A 17,209-nucleotide genomic window follows, 5' to 3' on the forward strand; every position below is an offset into this window, starting at 1 on the left:
CTTCGCCCTCATCAGCAGCAGTCCTTGGTATAGTTAGTCTGGCGGCTAGCTTCCCACGCTATGCGTGCCGCCATCGCACCTGGTTAAGCTTTTCCTAGACGCTAGAGCTATGCGTTGTCCGCGCAACCTTGAGCGATCGGAAAGCACGTTTCCCCCTCTTGGCCGGCGGAGAAGGGATGCTTCGTTCCGGCCGCGAAGCTCTCCACATCTCTGTAAGGTGCCTTGTGGATGTCTCGCGCTGAAGATGCCCTCTCGGTGAGCGCATATTTCACCCCTCATCTTTTAAGAGGTTCAATACATACGAGCATTTGTCTAGCAAACCAGATTTTTTTTCAAGGGAATTTTCCACGTCTCAGTAATTTCTCTCGTCGTATTCGAGTGCTGATTGCCGTGTTATAGTTTGTTAACGAAGCTTTCCCTCAAGTCTAAATATTTTAAGGCAGTTTTCCTAGCCTCTAAAGCCGCTCGAGTTCGCTCTTCTCCTTGAGCGGCCATTTTTCCTAGAAAGTATGCCTTCCAACTACTCTGCCCTTAAACTGGCTCTCTCAACTACTACACGCAGAGACAAAGCAACAGCGCGCGCATTAGATCCCATAGATGAGATGAATATTTACAATTAGTATTAGGGTTAAAATTATATTCGAGTGCTGATTGCCGTGCTATCGTTTGCTAACGAAGCTTTCCCTCAAGTCTAAATATTTTAAGGCAGTTTGTCGTGTGCGTATCGTGGCTACGCACGCTTATATCGCATTCCGTTTCTCTACCACGGCTGCGCTTTAAAACCACGGCGCTGCAGTTTTTGCTTTTCTTTTCTTTCTTCTTCTCCGCCCTTAAACTGGCTCTCTCAACTACTACACGCAGAGACAAAGAAACAGCGCGCGCATTAGATCCCATAGATGAGATGAATATTTACAATTAGTATTAGGGTTATAATTATATTCGAGTGCTGATTGCCGTGCTATCGTTTGCTAACGAAGCTTTCCCCCAAGTCTAAATATTTTAAGGCAGTTTGTCGTGTGCGTATCATGGCTACGCACGCTTATATCGCATTCCGTTTCTCTACCACGGGTGCGCTTTAAAACCACGGCGCTGCAGTTTTTGCTTTTCTCTTCTTTCTTCTTCTCCGCCCTTAAACTGGCTCTCTTAACTGTACTACACGCAGAGACAAAGAAACAGCGCGCGAATGCGATCCCATAGATGAGATGAATATATATATATATATATATATATATATATATATATATATAGAAAACTATCAGTCATAGCTCTCGTAGTATAGCCCTCTGGGCCGTTTCCTTTTTTTTCGAAAGTAGTCCTATTAGGGTTATTATAATTACACGAAGGTACTTCGCCCTCATCAGCAGCAGTCCTTGGTATAGTTAGTCTGGCGGCTAGCTTCCCACGCTATGCGTGCCGCCATCGCACCTGGTTAAGCTTTTCCTAGACGCTAGAGCTATGCGTTGTCCGCGCAACCTTGAGCGATCGGAAAGCACGTTTCCCCCTCTTGGCCGGCGGAGAAGGGATGCTTCGTTCCGGCCGCGAAGCTCTCCACATCTCTGTAAGGTGCCTTGTGGATGTCTCGCGCTGAAGATGCCCTCTCGGTGAGCGCATATTTCACCCCTCATCTTTTAAGAGGTTCAATACATACGAGCATTTGTCTAGCAAACCAGATTTTTTTTCAAGGGAATTTTCCACGTCTCAGTAATTTCTCTCGTCGTATTCGAGTGCTGATTGCCGTGTTATAGTTTGTTAACGAAGCTTTCCCTCAAGTCTAAATATTTTAAGGCAGTTTTCCTAGCCTCTAAAGCCGCTCGAGTTCGCTCTTCTCCTTGAGCGGCCATTTTTCCTAGAAAGTATGCCTTCCAACTACTCTGCCCTTAAACTGGCTCTCTCAACTACTACACGCAGAGACAAAGCAACAGCGCGCGCATTAGATCCCATAGATGAGATGAATATTTACAATTAGTATTAGGGTTAAAATTATATTCGAGTGCTGATTGCCGTGCTATCGTTTGCTAACGAAGCTTTCCCTCAAGTCTAAATATTTTAAGGCAGTTTGTCGTGTGCGTATCGTGGCTACGCACGCTTATATCGCATTCCGTTTCTCTACCACGGCTGCGCTTTAAAACCACGGCGCTGCAGTTTTTGCTTTTCTTTTCTTTCTTCTTCTCCGCCCTTAAACTGGCTCTCTCAACTACTACACGCAGAGACAAAGAAACAGCGCGCGCATTAGATCCCATAGATGAGATGAATATTTACAATTAGTATTAGGGTTATAATTATATTCGAGTGCTGATTGCCGTGCTATCGTTTGCTAACGAAGCTTTCCCCCAAGTCTAAATATTTTAAGGCAGTTTGTCGTGTGCGTATCATGGCTACGCACGCTTATATCGCATTCCGTTTCTCTACCACGGGTGCGCTTTAAAACCACGGCGCTGCAGTTTTTGCTTTTCTCTTCTTTCTTCTTCTCCGCCCTTAAACTGGCTCTCTTAACTGTACTACACGCAGAGACAAAGAAACAGCGCGCGAATGCGATCCCATAGATGAGATGAATATATATATATATATATATATATATATATATATATATATATATATATATATATATATATATATATATATATATATATATATATATATATATATATATATATATATATATATATATATATATATAGAAAACTATCAGTCATAGCTCTCGTAGTATAGCCCTCTGGGCCGTTTCCTTTTTTTTCGAAAGTAGTCCTATTAGGGTTATTATAATTACACGAAGGTACTTCGCCCTCATCAGCAGCAGTCCTTGGTATAGTTAGTCTGGCGGCTAGCTTCCCACGCTATGCGTGCCGCCATCGCACCTGGTTAAGCTTTTCCTAGACGCTAGAGCTATGCGTTGTCCGCGCAACCTTGAGCGATCGGAAAGCACGTTTCCCCCTCTTGGCCGGCGGAGAAGGGATGCTTCGTTCCGGCCGCGAAGCTCTCCACATCTCTGTAAGGTGCCTTGTGGATGTCTCGCGCTGAAGATGCCCTCTCGGTGAGCGCATATTTCACCCCTCATCTTTTAAGAGGTTCAATACATACGAGCATTTGTCTAGCAAACCAGATTTTTTTTCAAGGGAATTTTCCACGTCTCAGTAATTTCTCTCGTCGTATTCGAGTGCTGATTGCCGTGTTATAGTTTGTTAACGAAGCTTTCCCTCAAGTCTAAATATTTTAAGGCAGTTTTCCTAGCCTCTAAAGCCGCTCGAGTTCGCTCTTCTCCTTGAGCGGCCATTTTTCCTAGAAAGTATGCCTTCCAACTACTCTGCCCTTAAACTGGCTCTCTCAACTACTACACGCAGAGACAAAGCAACAGCGCGCGCATTAGATCCCATAGATGAGATGAATATTTACAATTAGTATTAGGGTTAAAATTATATTCGAGTGCTGATTGCCGTGCTATCGTTTGCTAACGAAGCTTTCCCTCAAGTCTAAATATTTTAAGGCAGTTTGTCGTGTGCGTATCGTGGCTACGCACGCTTATATCGCATTCCGTTTCTCTACCACGGCTGCGCTTTAAAACCACGGCGCTGCAGTTTTTGCTTTTCTTTTCTTTCTTCTTCTCCGCCCTTAAACTGGCTCTCTCAACTACTACACGCAGAGACAAAGAAACAGCGCGCGCATTAGATCCCATAGATGAGATGAATATTTACAATTAGTATTAGGGTTATAATTATATTCGAGTGCTGATTGCCGTGCTATCGTTTGCTAACGAAGCTTTCCCCCAAGTCTAAATATTTTAAGGCAGTTTGTCGTGTGCGTATCATGGCTACGCACGCTTATATCGCATTCCGTTTCTCTACCACGGGTGCGCTTTAAAACCACGGCGCTGCAGTTTTTGCTTTTCTCTTCTTTCTTCTTCTCCGCCCTTAAACTGGCTCTCTTAACTGTACTACACGCAGAGACAAAGAAACAGCGCGCGAATGCGATCCCATAGATGAGATGAATATATATATATATATATATATATATATATATATAGAAAACTATCAGTCATAGCTCTCGTAGTATAGCCCTCTGGGCCGTTTCCTTTTTTTTCGAAAGTAGTCCTATTAGGGTTATTATAATTACACGAAGGTACTTCGCCCTCATCAGCAGCAGTCCTTGGTATAGTTAGTCTGGCGGCTAGCTTCCCACGCTATGCGTGCCGCCATCGCACCTGGTTAAGCTTTTCCTAGACGCTAGAGCTATGCGTTGTCCGCGCAACCTTGAGCGATCGGAAAGCACGTTTCCCCCTCTTGGCCGGCGGAGAAGGGATGCTTCGTTCCGGCCGCGAAGCTCTCCACATCTCTGTAAGGTGCCTTGTGGATGTCTCGCGCTGAAGATGCCCTCTCGGTGAGCGCATATTTCACCCCTCATCTTTTAAGAGGTTCAATACATACGAGCATTTGTCTAGCAAACCAGATTTTTTTTCAAGGGAATTTTCCACGTCTCAGTAATTTCTCTCGTCGTATTCGAGTGCTGATTGCCGTGTTATAGTTTGTTAACGAAGCTTTCCCTCAAGTCTAAATATTTTAAGGCAGTTTTCCTAGCCTCTAAAGCCGCTCGAGTTCGCTCTTCTCCTTGAGCGGCCATTTTTCCTAGAAAGTATGCCTTCCAACTACTCTGCCCTTAAACTGGCTCTCTCAACTACTACACGCAGAGACAAAGCAACAGCGCGCGCATTAGATCCCATAGATGAGATGAATATTTACAATTAGTATTAGGGTTAAAATTATATTCGAGTGCTGATTGCCGTGTTATAGTTTGTTAACGAAGCTTTCCCTCAAGTCTAAATATTTTAAGGCAGTTTTCCTAGCCTCTAAAGCCGCTCGAGTTCGCTCTTCTCCTTGAGCGGCCATTTTTCCTAGAAAGTATGCCTTGCAACTACTCTGCCCTTAAACTGGCTCTCTCAACTACTACACGCAGAGACAAAGCAACAGCGCGCGCATTAGATCCCATAGATGAGATGAATATTTACAATTAGTATTAGGGTTAAAATTATATTCGAGTGCTGATTGCCGTGTTATAGTTTGTTAACGAAGCTTTCCCTCAAGTCTAAATATTTTAAGGCAGTTTTCCTAGCCTCTAAAGCCGCTCGAGTTCGCTCTTCTCCTTGAGCGGCCATTTTTCCTAGAAAGTATGCCTTCCAAACCGACTATCGCGGACAACATCAGTCTCTTTCCACGTAAGTGTGAGGCTCGGAGGAGGAGCTGTGGCGCTTGAAAGTAGCCTGGGGCCTGACGAACCAACCGACTGAGCTATCTTTCCGGGCAACATCGAAGGGTCACGAGTTCAAATCACCTGTTATGTTCCGTTTTTTTTTTTTTTTTTTTTTTTCTGCCCCTTTTTCTTTCTTTTTTTTCTTTCTTTTAATGTCTTTTCCTTTATTTTATCACTGTACGGGAACCCTCCTAAAAAAAAAAAAAAAAAGAATAGATATATATCTTCAAATATGTAAGGCCTCACATGTGCAGGTCATAAATACGAGGTTCTCTAGCCGAGTGCCATCCATGCGGTATAACCGAGCTCAGATTGGTCCACCTTGACTGACCAAGTAGGGCACCACTGTAGGTTAAATGAGGCGTACAACTCCTGCGGGACCCGCCGTGGTTGCTCAGTGGTTATGGTGTTAGACTGCTGAGCACGAGGTCGCGGGATCGGACCCCGACCACGGCGGCCGCATTTCGATGGGGGCGAAATGCGAAAACACCCGTGTACTTAGAATTAAGTGCACGTTAAAGAACCCCAGGTGGTCGAAATTTTCGGAGTCCTCCACTACGGCGTGCATAATCAGAAAGTGGTTTTGTCACGCAAAACCCCATAAATTAATTTTTAATTTAACTCCTACGGGGACGGTAGAGTATCCGTCTCCAGTGCAAGAGGACCGTGATTCAAATCCCGGTGCCGCGCTATTCTCCACCGGAAAATACAAAAAAAAAAAACCGTGTGTTGAGAAAATTGCACAAACAGGCTTGGAGTGCGGCCTGATCCCGGTGACCAGAACCGGTAACGCACTCTCTCACCAGAGCAGGATTGGCCACCCTGGTGCAGTACTTGGCCACAACCTCCTATATGAATACAACAATCGAACTCCGGCCCTCAGTCCCCAGCAGCCGCGAAGCAACTGACCACGGCGGCGGTCAGATCTGTGACGCTGCAGAGGGTGCTAAGAATACCTGGCTCCGGACAGGCCGCCATTGGAATCTGAACCTGGCAACGTTTAACGTTAGAACGCTATCTAGTGAGGCGAGTCTAGCAGTGTTATTGGAGGAATTAGAGGGTAGTAAATGGGATATAATAGGACTCAGTGAGGTTAGGAGGACAAAAGAAGCATATACAGTGCTAAAAAGCGGGCATGTACTGTGTTACCGGGGCTTAGCGGAGAGACGAGAACTAGGAGTCGGATTCCTGATTAATAAGGAAATAGCTGGTAACATACAGGAATTCTATAGCATTAACGAGAGGGTGGCATGTCTTGTTGTGAAACTTAATAAGAGGTGCAAAATGAAGGTTGTACAGGTCTACGCTCCTACATCTAGTCATGATGACCAGGAAGTCGAAAGCTTTTATGAAGACGTAGAATCGGCGATGGGTAAAGTCAAAACAAAATACACTATACTGATGGGCGACTTCAATGCCAGGGTAGGCAAGAAGCGGGCTGGAGACAAGTCAGTGGGGGAATATGGCATAGGCTCTAGGAATAGCAGAGGAGAATTATTAGTAGAGTTTGCAGAACAGAATAATATGCGTATAATGAATACCTTTTTCCGCAAGCGGGTTAGCCGAAAGTGGACGTGGAGGAGCCCGAATGGTGAGACTAGAAATGAAATCGACTTCATACTCTGCGCGAACCCTGGCATCATTCAAGATGTAGACGTGCTCGGCAAGGTACGCTGCAGTGACCACAGGATGGTAAGAACTCGAATTAGCCTAGACTTGAGGAGGGAACGAAAGAAACTGGTACACAAGAAGCCAATCAATGAGTTAGCGGTAAGAGGGAAACTAGAGGAATTCCGGATCAAACTACAGAACAGGTATTCGGCTTTAACTCAGGAAGAGGACCTTAGTGTTGAAGCAATGAACGACAATCTCATGGGCATCATCAAGGAGTGCGCAATAGAAGTCGGTGGTAACGCCGTTAGACAGGAAACCAGTAAGCTATCGCAGGAGACGAAAGATCTGATCAAGAAACGCCAATGTATGAAAGCCTCTAATCCTACAGCTAGAATAGAACTGGCAGAACTTTCTAAGTTAATCAACAAGCGTAAGACAGCGGACATCAGGAACTATAATATGGATAGAATTGAACAGGCTCTCAGGAAAGGAGGAAGCCTAAAAACAGTGAAGAAGAAACTAGGAATAGGCAAGAATCAGATGTGTGCGTTAAGAGACAAAGCCGGCAATATCGTTACTAATATGGACGAGATAGTTCAAGTGGCTGAGGAGTTCTATAGAGATTTATACAGTACCAGTGGCACCCACGACGATAGTGGAAGAGAGAATAGCCTAGAGGAATTCGAAATCCCACAGGTAACGCCAGAAGAAGTGAAGAAAGCCTTAGGAGCTATGCAAAGGGGGAAGGCAGCTGGGGAGGATCAGGTAACAGCAGATTTGTTGAAGGAGGGTGGTCAGATTGTTCTAGAGAAACTGGCCACCCTGTATACGCAATGCCTCATAACCTCGAGCGTACCGGAATCTTGGAAGAACGCTAACATAATCCTAATCCATAAGAAAGGGGACGCCAAAGACTTGAAAAATTATAGACCGATCAGCTTACTGTCCGTTGCCTACAAAGTATTTACTAAGGTAATCGCAAATAGAATCAGGAACACCTTAGACTTCTGTCAACCAAAGGACCAGGCAGGATTCCGTAAAGGCTACTCAACAATAGACCATATTCACACTATCAATCAAGTGATAGAGAAATGTGCAGAATATAACCAACCCTTATATATAGCTTTCATTGATTACGAGAAAGCGTTTGATTCAGTCGAAACCTCAGCAGTCATGGAGGCATTACGGAATCAGGGTGTAGATGAGCCATATGTAAAAATACTGGAAGATATCTATAGCGGCTCCACAGCCACCGTAGTCCTCCACAAAGAAAGCAACAAAATCCCTATAAAGAAAGGCGTCAGACAGGGAGATACGATATCTCCAATGCTATTCACAGCATGTTTACAAGAGGTATTCAGAGGCCTGGAGTGGGAAGAATTGGGGATAAAAGTTGATGGAGAATACCTTAGCAACTTGCGATTCGCTGATGATATTGCCTTGCTTAGTAACTCAGGAGACCAATTGCAATGCATGCTCACTGACCTAGAGAGACAAAGCAGAAGGGTGGGTCTGAAAATTAATCTGCAGAAAACTAAAGTACTGTTTAACAGTCTCGGAAGAGAACAGCAGTTTACGATAGGTAGCGAAACACTGGAAGTGGTAAGGGAATACATCTACTTAGGGCAGGTAGTGACCACGGATCCGGATCATGAGACTGAAATAACCAGAAGAATAAGAATGGGTTGGGGTGCGTTTGGCAGGCATTCTCAAATCATGAACAGTAGGTTGCCACTATCCCTCAAAAGGAAAGTGTACAACAGCTGTGTGTTACCAGTACTCACATATGGGGCAGAAACCTGGAGGCTTACGAAAAGGGTTCTGCTGAAATTGAGAACGACGCAACGAGCTATGGAAAGAAGAATGATGGGTGTAACGTTAAGGGATAAGAAAAGAGCAGATTGGGTGAGGCAACAAACGCGGGTAAACGACATCTTGGTTGAAATCAAGAAAAAGAAATGGGCATGGGCCGGACATGTAATGAGGAGGGAAGATAACCGATGGTCACTGAGAGCTACGGACTGGATTCCAAGAGAAGGGAAGCGTAGCAGGGGGCGGCAGAAAGTTAGGTGGGCGGATGACATTAAGACGTTTGCAGGGACAACATGGCCACAATTAGTACATGACCGGGGCAGTTGGAGAAGTATGGGAGAGGCCTTTGCCCTGCAGTGGGCGTAACTAGGCTGATGATGATGATGATGATATTGAAAGGATTGTGAAGAAGCAGCTGCTTGAGTTGGTGTCATCTGTAAAGACACGCTTTCTGTGCTATGAAAGGGCCGGTTGCGTTGTACTCAGGCTCCCGCCATACCACTGTGAATTTAATCCCATTGGGCTCGTGTGGGCAAAGGTGAAATAGTGGCGTCGCTGCGGACAACAGAGACTTCAAGCTGTCCATGGTCGAAGATGTGATGAGGGAAGAAATCAAGCACGTAACGGCGGAAGACTGGAGAAAGAACATTCACCATGTGATGGACCTGGTGGCAAAGTTCAGACTTGACACGTCTGGGAGTGATCACATCCAACACGTCGTCATACAGATGGATGAGCATGACACTGAAGAAAGTCACTCCAACTGTGAGGTGTCCGGCATTGAGACACTCGAAAAAGCATAACAGCTTCTTATTAATGAAAGAATAGCCCTTATTAGAACTATCAAAATTTTGCCGTAGGGTTTGCAGCAGCGAACCATCCATCCTTTGACCTCTCAAATAAATAAATAAGCAGTTCATTTGATTGTTCATAATGGCATAGCCTTTAGCGCAATTCAAAAAGGCAGGGACATGACAGAGACACAGAAAGCACGTCCCTGTCTTTTTGAATTGCACTAAAGGCTTTGCCATTATGAGTAAACCGTACCAACTAACCCAAGAATCGGCCTACTTGAACTTCATTTGACTGTATATTCCTTTTAATGAAAGCTCAATTCTTGGTAATTCTGACACACCGTTGGCTCAATTTACTCCACAGCACAGTCGTCGTTAATTTGATTAAGCCACTTGAACAAATAATAGCAGTGCAAGCAGAGGGACATGCCCCTGTTGCCCATTTCCAGGTAGTTGTGCTGCCCCTATTGTTCTTTACAGCCTGTTGGGATGAACAATGCCAATGCTAGCACCGCAAGAAGCAATCGTAAGTTGCAGGTCTTCTGAAGCAGCCATGTTGGAGCCATTGTCAAGCTTTACATGCCCCTAAAGACCAACAAATGCAGGCAAGCAATAAAAAAACACACTGTTTGCTCAGTTTACTCCACAGCACAGTCATTGTTAATTTCATTGAGCCACTTGAACAAATTATAGCAATGCAAGGACAGTGACTTGCCCTTGTTGCCTGTTTCCAAGTCGTGCTGCACCTATTGTTCTTTACAGCCTGTTGAAATGAATAATGCCAATGTTAGATGGCCCAAAATACTCTATCCGGTAGCCACAGTCGAGCTTGACGGGCCCCATGGTGGAGTAGCAGTAGTCAAGGCACGCTTGAAAGGCACCTTTAGCAGTCTGTACTTCAAAGCGCAGTCATGTCATAGCCATTGTTGGTGAAATAGCAAGTCAAAGCGAAATTGACACCCACTGTTAGCAGCTTGCATGCCAAAGCACATTGATGTGCACTGATGTTGCATTGTTTAGTTTGGTTGTTTGGCTCAGGCAAGTAATGCAAATAGGAGAACGATTAAAAAAATGTCATTAGCTTGGTGAGACCCATAATACTAATTTGGGCAGCCACCGTCAAGCTTGATGGGCTGCATGGTGAAATAGCAGTAGTCGGGATCACCCTGAAAGGCACCATTAGCACTCTGTACTTAAATCACATTCTTGTCATAGCCATTGTTTAATTTGTTTATCTGGCTGGGCAAGTAATATGAATGCAAGCATAATTATTAGCCCTGAATAACTCTGCTAGACCTTTTTGTACCGGAAAAGTTCCGAGTAAAGTTGAATGTGCTTTATTGAGGTACTTTGTTCATTGCACAAGCAATAGGCAAAGCAACGGCCATATTCATACGATGAAATTGGTGAATTAATAAATGGTGAAAGTTGCAAAATCTCTAAGTGCACTACTTTGCTGGGCTGCATCGCTGAAATATGGCTTTGTAACGATGAAAGTCTCAGACAAGAAATGACACCCCACTGCACAATGTTCTTCGTGTTGAAAATTTGTACCACCATATGTCATGGGCAGCAAAACCATCTGTTTACTAAGTCTGGAAACATGAAAAATACAACAACATAGCAAGGTGCTGTATCACAAATGGCATCCTTTCATGTGCATTTGTGACAAGCTGCCGCATTCATCATCATCATCATCATCATCATCATCATCAGCCTAGTTACGCCCACTGCAGGGCAAAGGCCTCTCCCATACTTCTCCAACTACCCCGGTCATGTACTAATTGTGGCCATGTTGTCCCTGCAAACGTCTTAATGTCATCTGCCCACCTAACTTTCTGCCGCCCCCTGCTACGCTTCCCTTCTCTTGGAATCCAGTCCGTAGCTCTTAGTGACCATCGGTTATCTTCCCTCCTCATTACATGTCTGGCCCATGCCCATTTCTTTTTCTTGATTTCAACTAAGATGTCGTTTACCCGCGTTTGTTGCCTCACCCAATCTGCTCTTTGCTTATCCCTTAACGTTACACCCATCATTCTTCTTTCCATAGCTCGTTGCGTCGTTCTCAATTTCAGCAGAACCCTTTTCGTAAGCCTCCAGGTTTCTGCCCCATATGTGAGTACTGGTAACACACAGCTGTTGTACACTTTCCTTTTGAGGGATAGTGGCAACCTACTGTTCATGATTTGAGAATGCCTGCCAAACGCACCCCAACCCATTCTTATTCTTCTGGTTATTTCAGTCTCATGATCCGGATCCGTGGTCACTACCTGCCCTAAGTAGATGTATTCCCTTACCACTTCCAGTGTTTCGCTACCTATCGTAAACTGCTGTTCTCTTCCGAGACTGTTAAACAGTACTTTAGTTTTCTGCAGATTAATTTTCAGACCCACCCTTCTGCTTTGCCTCTCCAGGTCAGTGAGCATGCATTGCAATTGGTCTCCTGAGTTACTAAGCAAGGCAATATCATCAGCGAATCGCAAGTTGCTAAGGTATTCTCCATCAACTTTTATCCCCAATTCTTCCCACTCCAGGCCTCTGAATACCTCCTGTAAACATGCTGTGAATAGCATTGGAGATATCGTATCTCCCTGTCTGACGCCTTTCTTTATAGGGATTTTGTTGCTTTCTTTGTGGAGGACTACGGTGGCTGTGGAGCCGCTATAGATATCTTCCAGTATTTTTACATATGGCTCATCTACACCCTGATTCCGTAATGCCTCCATGACTGCTGAGGTTTCGACTGAATCAAACGCTTTCTCGTAATCAATGAAAGCTATATATAAGGGTTGGTTATATTCTGCACATTTCTCTATCACTTGATTGATAGTGTGAATATGGTCTATTGTTGAGTAGCCTTTACGGAATCCTGCCTGGTCCTTTGGTTGACAGAAGTCTAAGGTGTTCCTGATTCTATTTGCGATTACCTTAGTAAATACTTTGTAGGCAACGGACAGTAAGCTGATCGGTCTATAATTTTTCAAGTCTTTGGCGTCACCTTTCTCATGGATTAGGATTATGTTAGCATTTTTCCAAGATTCCGGCACACTGAAATTCATGAGGCATTGCGTACACAGGGTGGCCAGTTTCTCTAGAACAATCTGCCCACCATCCTTCAACAAATCTGCTGTTACCTGATCCTCCCCAGCTGCCTTCCCCCTTTGCATAGCTCCTAAGGCTTTCTTTACTTCTTCTGGCGTTACCTGTGGGATTTCGAATTCCTCTAGGCTGTTCTCTCTTCCACTATCGTCGTGGGTGCCACTGGTACTGTATAAATCTCTATAGAACTCCTCAGCCATTTGAACTATCTCGTCCATATTAGTAACGATATTGCCGGCTTTGTCTCTTAACGCACACATCTGATTCTTGCCTATTCCTAGTTTCTTCTTCACTGTTTTTAGGCTTCCTCCGTTCCTGAGAGCCTGTTCAATTCTATCCATATTATAGTTCCTGATGTCCGCTGTCTTACGCTTGTTGATTAACTCATTCATGCATAAACATATTAACAGTGGTAAGAAGCGATGTTACTGTGCAACCCATGTGATACTTTTAACAAAATGTATCTGTAAACTTTTCTGTTGTCATGGCTAATAGAACTTTCTTTTGCACAGGTAGGTTAATCACATTGTGACAACAACACTAGAACCAAGGACAGAAAACACAGCGAGAAGGCAGATTGAGAAGACAAGGTAGACGAGAGAGAAAGGCTTTAATCTCATCAGATAAGTTAATGAAATTGTGAAAAAAAGACAAAGCTGAAAGAAAAATTACGAGAACAAATGCTAATATAGAATAAAGGGACAGAAATAAGAAGAAATGCAAACACGCACAGAAGCACAATCATGTTCACACACACAAAAAGTTAGAATGGGGGAAATAAAAAATGTACACAAATGCAAAACACGCTTACGAATTTACAAACAGATGCGAGTACAGATATTAGGAGTTGGTTCACAAGCTGCTGTGCTTACCTTGTATGTTTTTTTCTGTTTTTGTTTTTCATTGTAGTCTTAACACTGCCATAGGAATTTTTAGTAGCAACATATTATTACGATATTGCTGAGCGATGCTCAAGAGACGGGCCGCCGCGAGAACGATGAAGTTGGTCGCTGAGGCCCGACACCTCTGACTAAGGGAATAGTCAGAGGTGTCGATGCTGATCTTTCTCCCGCTGGAACACTTGAGAGATTGTCTGGGACTGGAGTAATTGCTGTTTACCGATGCACTCGAGTGGTAGACAATAAGCGGGTCCCAACAGAATCAGTACGTGATTGCAACTTTTGCTGGAACTTTCTGCCCGTCAGAGCTAAAGGTTTGGCCCCTTGTGTTCAGAGTTAAACCCCTGGCGTCGCGTCCGATTCAATGCCGCAATTGCTGGCGATACGGCCATAGTATGGCAGGGTGTAAATCAAGACAACGTTGTTGCGCATGTGGGGGAGAACACGCTCAAAGTGATTGTAATGCCCAAGAAGAGCGATGCTGTCTCTGTGATGGAAATCATCCAGCCACTTATTTAAAGTGTTCTGTTAGGGCTCAAGAATTACAGGTGATTGAAATAATTGATCGTCAACGCTGCTCTAGGATGTAGGCCATAAACATTAATTGTGAAAGAAAGGGCATCTGGCCATGCGGGGATAATAGGCAGACAAAATCTTACCACGGACCGATCACTTAGTGCAACTATAGAGGTCGCTGTGGAAAAGGCAGTTACAAAAGCTATGGAAAGGTTGGCAATGAGCCTTGGTGAATGTATCTCACAAGCCGTTTCTAGTCATTTATCTCATTTGATGCAAACTACCTGCCCAGCTCCTGTACCAACGCAAACAGTTGATCCTGAGCACCAAACTAACCATGAAAGATCAGACGCCAATCCTTGCAATAATGATATTGGACTTTCAACTCCCTCTTCCGCGGGCCCTACAACTTGTAATCTGATTAATACAGATTTGGAGATGACAGAGGTAGAAGAAAATGCTCGAGCATATAAAAGAACCATGTCTTCTATTAGTGAAGACTCCTCCCCCGGTCCTCACTCAAAAGCTAAGAAAAGTCAGTCGAGTGTTGTGCTAAAGGATGACATTCTACAGAAGGCAGTTTCGACTGCGGCGCTTTCCTAAAAATAGGATCACTAAAAGTGCTTCAGTGGAGCTGCCGCTGTTTATATTCTGCATCACTAAATTTAACTTCTCAACTTAATCCTGATTTAGTTATGTTACAAGAAATGTGGCTAAATCCTGAGAAATCTTTTCAACTGAAATTCTACAGGTCATTTCGATTAGACCGTCCTACAAGAGGTGGCGGATTACTTACACTTAATTTGCCATAAGGCTAAAATTTCATTTCATGTTTCTACTCCAGAGTGTGAAATCCTAGCGATAGAACTGATTCTCCCGGGATGTTGTCCTTTTACCGTAGTTAATGCATGTTTTCCATCTGGCGTACAGGACACTAGCACACTGGATAGTGTTATTAACTCTTGTGGACGTGACATTGTAATCTCAGGTAATTTCAATTCTCACCATATCTCATGGGGTTCAAGAGCAGATTTGTGCGGCACCCGATTGTGGAACTGGTCGTTGGACAATCGACTAACGTGTGTAAACTCCGGATCTATTGCGTTTGTTAGAGGCCGATCTTACTCTTCACTAGATCTTACATTCTCTGGCCCGAGTCTCTCCGTAACGTCTTGGTCGACTATTGATTGTTCGACAAGCAGTGATCACCTTCCAATAGTATTTGACGTTGCACGTCCGGTAACATATATAAGTGACCAGGTTCGAACTTTCATAAATTACAACATTTTTAAAAAATGCTTACGAAATGTTCTCTATTTCTGTCTGATCAGCCTACAGAACAAAAAACCACGATTATCTGTTCCGCTTTGGAAAGTTCTCAAAAAAGGCTCAATTTGAGATTAGATTGAATAAAAGAAATTCTTACAGTCCTTGGTGGAATGAAGAATGCACTAGAGACTACAGAAAGAGAAAAGCTGCTTGGAAAAAATTGTTGCATAGCCAGAGTCCCCAAAATTGGAGTGACTATAAATTTTTTCGAGCTGTCTTTAAACATACAGTTTTTAAAGCCAAAGATGAATTCGACTGTAAGCATTTTGATTTGATTTTGTAGAAAAGTTCTTCCGCGTCAAATTAATATTGACTCTATAATCTTAAGTAGCGATGAAATGAAACAATCACTAGAAGAAATCGCGAAGGGATTAGAAATTAGATTTTCTTCTGTCATGCCAAGTTGTTCTCACTTACGAAGGGCATCAGATAATTTTACAGAAATCTCCATGTTAGAATTGGCTGAAATCGTGGAGCGACTTCCAGATTCAGCTCCCGGTGTGGATGGGGTAACGTCTGCTATGATCAGAATTTTATTTATGGAAGCTCCTGATGACCTTTTAGCTATTGTAATTTACTCAATTCGCTTCTCATGGATCCCGTCTGCGTGGAAAATTGCTAAAATCATCCCTATTATTAAAAATCACGGAGAATGATATTGACACGTGTACTTATCTTTATCGGGCGACCATGTTTCGCCGCCTAACAAATGTTATCGCACAGCGCGGGACGCGCCTGCATGCATGCGAAGTTTCTGGAAAGTTATCGATGCTTCTATCCGGCTGTCTGTCGCCGAACCTTGTGTTATCAGATTTCATCGCGTGACGCGAATGGTGTAGAACTTTGTGGAAGGCACGCGGGTCCCAACGATTAGTCTGGAACATTCGACGACTGCTGTATAAAACCCACAAAACACGCAAGCAGCTATTTGATGTCTAAAAGATGTCTTGAACGGCTAATTCAAAAGCCTAGTAGCTGTCTTGATCGAGACATTTTGTAGCCATGGACGTCTAGAAGTACTTCAGTAAGCCCTGCTAACATTACGCTAAAAGTTGGCTAATGGACAGCTTGACAAGAACAACTGAAGACTTTTATTAGACATTCCCTCAAATTTTTGCGGCAGCTGTTACAGTAGCACGACGTTTGCCCACAGTTACAATTTATTTTAAACGAGGCATGGACATCAGAAAAAAAAGTTTATGTTGTCGGATAGTGATGCACAGGTAGTTTTTCCAGATGTGAACCATGGGAATGGTGTATTACAGTCTCATTGGTCAATTAGTGCTTTTTAATTAGACCAATCAATTGAATGTCGCCTGTCAGAATTATTTTGCAAATAAAACAAGATCTGTATTGTATGCTGACATCATTCCGATGTTCGCCCATTGATCTAAACAAGAACATCTCTGCGTGAAACACGTCATTATTGAAAAAACTTCGCCCTGCTGGGTCTCCACCAAATTGAAATAGCTTCTAGCAAAGAAAAATTTTGTCAGTGATGCTGCAGTTCAGGCAAAAATTACATCCTGGTTTCAGCTACAGGGGGCACAATAGCCTTACACCAGTATACGAAACAGAACACTGTGCTGCAATGAGATAAAAAATAGTGGATAGTACACATCTGGAAAAACACTCTGCGAACCACTCTAGCTAGCAATATAAATATTTTTTTTCTGATGTCCATGCTTCATTTAAAAGTAAATTGTAGCTTACTTTGTGGGTGCCTCTTGTAAGTAACGCCGCATGCTTGCACAGCATCAGGCAGAAATAATGGCCCGTTCTTCGGCATACCATCCATTAGTGAATTCCATTGCATGTTAACAGAACTGAAAGATCAATCATAATATGCTGTTATTTTTTTTCATAAACTGTATGATGAGCTTTTCATGCATAAAAGATGATTGCACG

This window comes from Dermacentor andersoni, unplaced genomic scaffold, assembly GCF_023375885.2.
Source record: "Dermacentor andersoni unplaced genomic scaffold, qqDerAnde1_hic_scaffold ctg00000033.1, whole genome shotgun sequence".
In the NCBI taxonomy this organism is placed as follows: domain Eukaryota; kingdom Metazoa; phylum Arthropoda; class Arachnida; order Ixodida; family Ixodidae; genus Dermacentor; species Dermacentor andersoni.